Genomic DNA, 5,085 nt, shown 5'->3' with positions numbered 1-5,085 from the left:
GACCGCTCTGATACCACTAATTCGGATTTAAACAGGAACGCAACAAATTACAGAGATAACCATATACACAAAGATGCAGCAGAAATAATACTTCATTTCATTAATGGAAAATACTGAAATATGCTTACAACCAGAAATAGAAATAAACCAGCTAGGGCGATGGTAGCTTATCTCTGAGAAGAGATGTGATGGCTACATGCCTCTGAACTGTGTTACAATGAGGCTCGAAGGCCTATTTATTGTTGAGACACAATGGAAAACCCTTAACATTCCAAAACCTAACCCTAGGAGATGAAACGCCAAATTGTGGGCCCCGTTTGGGGGTAAGTTGGTACATCAACTTCCCGGGGTCGTAACTTTGGCATATGATCTCCGTTTGACGCGTACAATAGCTCATTAGAAAGATCTATCCGAGCACTATCATTGTTGGAACGGGCAACATCAGTCCATTCCATGGACCCATGTTGCCATCGGATTCCCCAAAAAACGTCGTTTAGGGCCTCAAAACGGCTCCGGAAGTTCAGGACCCGAAAAACTGCTAAAAATAGTAAGTTGTGCTACAATTAAGGAAACTGAAAATGTTGAGAAAGACAATGGTGGGGGTCCAGGTGGACTTGGCAGGTGGCCACCAATATCCACCTGGATCAACAACAACCGTGATAATAGACAAATTGTAATTCAACCTACTTAACAAGTCAAGAAACATTAAGCCATGAACATGTAAGATGACAAATCATGTAGGAAATCAATCAATAGTTGCATGTATATTGAATCAAGAAGAGATTACAACCATTATCTCGACGTTGTTGTTCTCCTCTTACAAGACCAGGTTCCCACACACTTCTACTAGCATTTCATGATGGCCTCAACAATAGTAGTTTTAAGGCTCTTCCCTTTAGGCTTCACTCCAAACCAAATTCACACTTTTCCCTCACACAACTAGAGAGCTACAACTATGAATAGCTTATTGTTTACTCCAAACTTAATTAGCACTAGCACACCAACATTAACACTTCAACCCTAACACTAGCTTGTGCTTGGGAAAAAGGGAGGTTTATATAGGATGAATGGATGGGAGATGGAACCTCTTCTCATGGGAGAAGGTCTTATCTCTTGAGGTAGTTCCATCATTATAGGGGAAATGAGCCCAAACTGACATCCTTGACCCCATCTAGCCAAACCATTTACCAGACTTTCGTTAAGAAGCTTCTAGCGCTGGAAGCTTTGGTTCTTTATTTAAAAAAATTTCCATAAGAGGGCCAGCACGACTGGAACAAAGCTAAGTCGCTCCGGTCGGCACTAGGGACATTGTTAATCCCTGCATATTAGTGCGAGGAAGACAAGGGCCATTAGCGCCGGTCTTGTAAACTAGGAAAAACAGAAGTTTCAGGGGAAATGGTGCAAAAGGGAATTGTTCTGCTCATGAAGAGGGACACAATGGGAGTTTCTTCATGAAGGGAAAGCATGTAGGGTTCACTGTAGAGGTCCTCCAGGATCAAGGAACGGGGAGTACAGGGACAATGACAAAATGACGTGTAACACCTCCCGTTTTAGCCTAATGCGCATCCCTCTGAGAGTGCATTCACATCGACATTGTTTGGCATCATGGAAGAAATTATTACATGTTATATGACCCTAGGTTCATGATTGGTTCGTCATCCCAGAGTGTGCATTGGGCTTTATAACAAGGCTCTCGTTCCCGTGTATATTCAAAGCCCTAGAATGTGGTAATAAATAGTCCAACTATCATAAATGGTTCAAGGAAATCGCTCTATGAGTGCATCACCCCCTTGGGCATTATGTAATATCAAAATCAACTGCAATTGATATATCCATGAAAGCAGTTGAATGTTAAATTGGCCTCCAAGATTAAGAATGATTTTATCAACCAATACAAGTTATAACATCTTAGTTTGTATCATTTATTGTTTAGGCTCCCCAAATGAATTATTTTGTTTACTCATTTGTTTTCACACGAAAATATCATTGTTGTAGACTAACTTATTTTCATCCCGTCTTCTTTTCAGGAATTCAATTGAAGATGCCATGGAGATACAATGAACTATGTTACAATTGCATAAGTAGTCCCTTGACATGACACCACTAAGATGCTCTGATGCTAGAGAGAACGCACCTTGAGAAGGATTACAATTGTCACACCTACAAGATGTTCTACAACCATACATGATTTTATGTCATCAACTAGTTCCATAGACCCTTCATCTGATCCAACTGCGGCAAAGTCTTATAATGCTAGATAAATTCATGTTTTTGGATGTCTAGACCCAGTACGAAAGCGACCAGGGATGCACCTTGGAAGCACTGGATCTTGTGGTCTCCATCATTTGGTTTATGAAGTTTTGGACAATGCCATAGATGAGGCCCAAGCTGGGTTTGCAACATGCATAGATGTTATGCTCTTCCATGATGGCTCTGAACTTAGCATCATGGATAATGGTCGAGGGATTCCCACATATTTACATCATGTTACAAAGAAGTTTGCTTTAGATACTGTTTTGACTATGTTGCATGTAGGAGGCAATTTTGGTGGGGAAAGAAATGGCTATAATGTTTATGGAGGATTGCATGGCATTGGTGTTTCTGTAGTGGATGCTTTGTCTGAGAAATTGGAAGTGACAGTTTGGCGTGATGGAAAGGAATGGGATCAAACCTTTGTGCATGGAAAGCGAGTGACTGAACTCACCTCTCATGACGTTTTAGATGAATCCAAATTTCATCAGGGAACATGTGTAAGGTTTTGGCCAGATTAGGAAGTCTTCACAACCATGACAAAGTTTGACTATAACACAGTAGCTGGATGTGTTAGAGAGCTTGAATTTCTAAACCCACAGGTAAAGATAACCTTGATGGAGAAGAATTTGGATGCAACAAATATAACCTATAATGAATATCACTATGCTGGAGGCTTAGTTGAATATGTTTGTTGGATAAACTGTGACAAGGCACCTATTCGTGAACCAATCTCCTTTAAGAGGGAAAGAGATGGAGTCATTGTTGACTTAGCCCTTCAGTGGTGCTTTGATGCATATACAGACACCTTGTTGGGATATGCAAACAACATCCGAACAAGTGATCGAGGTTCTCATATGGATGGCATGAAATCTGTATTGACCAACACAATGAATAACCCTGGAAGGAAGTCAAATCTTATCAAGGAGGAGGATGAGAACCTCAGTGGTGAACATATGAGGGAAGGGTTGACATGTGCAGTTTTAGTTAAAGTTCCAAGACCAGAGTTTGAGGGGAAAACAAAGGAAAGGTTAGGAAATCCAGAGGTGAGGGGGATTGTGAGCCAATCTATTTAGGGATATATTACAAAGCATTTAGAATGTAATCCTCAAGTTATAGAATCCATTCCCTCAAAGGATTTAATTACGTACAAGGCATCCATTGCAGGAAAAGGGGTGAGAGAATTAGTAAAGAGAAAAAACAATTTTAAGGTCCTCTGCACTTCCTGGAAAGTTGGCTGACTGCTCTGCTTCATATCCTCATGAATCTAAGATTTTTTATAGTTGAAGGAAAGTCCATAGGTGGTAGCGCAAAACAAGGGTGAGATAGGCGATTTCAGGCTATCTTACCTCTATGTGGTAAGATATGGAACATGAACGTAAAGATGAAGCAACTATGTATAAAAATGAAGAAATTCAAGATCTTATCATTGGGATAGGACTTGGGGTGAAGGGTGAGGATTTCAAGAAAATTCTTTACAATATCATAAGATCATCATACTTACAAATGCTGATGTAGATAGTGCTCATATTCGCACTCTTCTATTAACATTCTTTTTCAGATATCAATAAACTCTTTTTGAGGAAGGTTCCATATATGTAGGAGTTCCACCATAATAGAAGGTTGAGAGGGGTATGCAAGCTCATTATTGTTTCGATGATGATGATTTAAAGGAATTACAAACGAATTTTCCGTCAAATTCATCATATAACGTTCAATGTTTCAAAGGATTAGGAGAGATGATGCCTTTCAATTTTAGGAGACGACCTTGGATCCAACAACAAGGAAGTTGAAACAACTAATAGTGGAAGATGGTGCAAAAGAAAATGAGGTTCTCTCTTTATTAATGGGAAATTGGGTGGAACCACGAAAGGAACTTATTGAGAACTTTGCATGTGAAACCAACATGATGAACCTTGATTTTTAAGAGCATTTCCAAGCAGAGATGATCTTCTGAAGTATATTCTCAACCATGTTGTGGCTATGCAAAGTCAAGGTCTTAGAAGCCATGTGTGCTGTTGATTTTGTTGTAAAATTCGAATATGAGAGTAGATTTTTCTGGTGATGTTTCTTTTGTGTTTGTATTATCACATAGTAAGTTCAAAGGGTAGCATTAAAGGAAATTTTTTGGGAAGTGAGGGGAAAGCATATTGTATTCCAATAGTAAATGCCAAACTTTGTAAGAGTTTGCAAATGTATGACTATCATTTGTGGCGAGCCTTCTGAAAGTACCCCAACGAGTGCGGAGCTACGAACCCCAAAGTTCCAATGGGTCACATTCTTTTTGGAAAGCTCGTAAGTCGTGAATTCACGTGTTAAGAGTCTTAATTGGAAGTGTGACCAGTTTCACTGCGACTGAGCGACGTCTAGGAGGTCACACTTCTAGCCAAGTCATTTGGTCACGTTCCAATGCCTCAAGCAAGATTGCAGGTGGATGCGACCAACCCTTCCTTGTGAATATGCGACCTTTAGTGAGGTGCAGTGCCACCTAGGTCACGAGATCACATTCTTATGCCTCAAGGGAGCATCCAAGTAATGTGACTTTGCGAAAATGTGACTATGCGACCTTTTGTAAGTCGTGAACTACTTTACTGGTCACTTCTTTGGTGGAGTGGTCCCTTAAAAAGGTTCTTCTTCTGTGTGGTTACACTACATTGCCAGATCGATCAAATTGTTCAGATGATCAAGCAGTTAATATAAATTCTAGGATCAAAATCTAGAGTGGCTCATGACACGAAAAAGGGGATTCTCGCATTCCAATCATAGAGATGAAATAATTCACTACTTGTACAGAACACTATGTCGAGGATGGGTGAAAGTTATTGTGTTTTTTGC

The 5,085-nt window shown here is 40.0% G+C and overlaps 1 pseudogene; it reads left to right on the top strand.

Moving 5' to 3' along the window:
• Positions 1-2,192: 2,192 nt before the first annotated feature.
• On the top strand, positions 2,193-4,177 carry LOC149205869 (DNA gyrase subunit B, chloroplastic/mitochondrial pseudogene; annotated as a pseudogene).
• The last annotated feature ends 908 nt before the right edge of the window (positions 4,178-5,085 follow it).

Source organism: Pinus tabuliformis, chromosome 1_2 (assembly GCF_031772625.1).
Source record: "Pinus tabuliformis cultivar Carrire ecotype Pingquan chromosome 1_2, CPIR1, whole genome shotgun sequence".
NCBI lineage: Eukaryota > Viridiplantae > Streptophyta > Pinopsida > Pinales > Pinaceae > Pinus > Pinus tabuliformis.
Note: the sequence above shows the minus strand (reverse complement) of the source record. Positions and strands in the feature narration are given on the sequence as shown.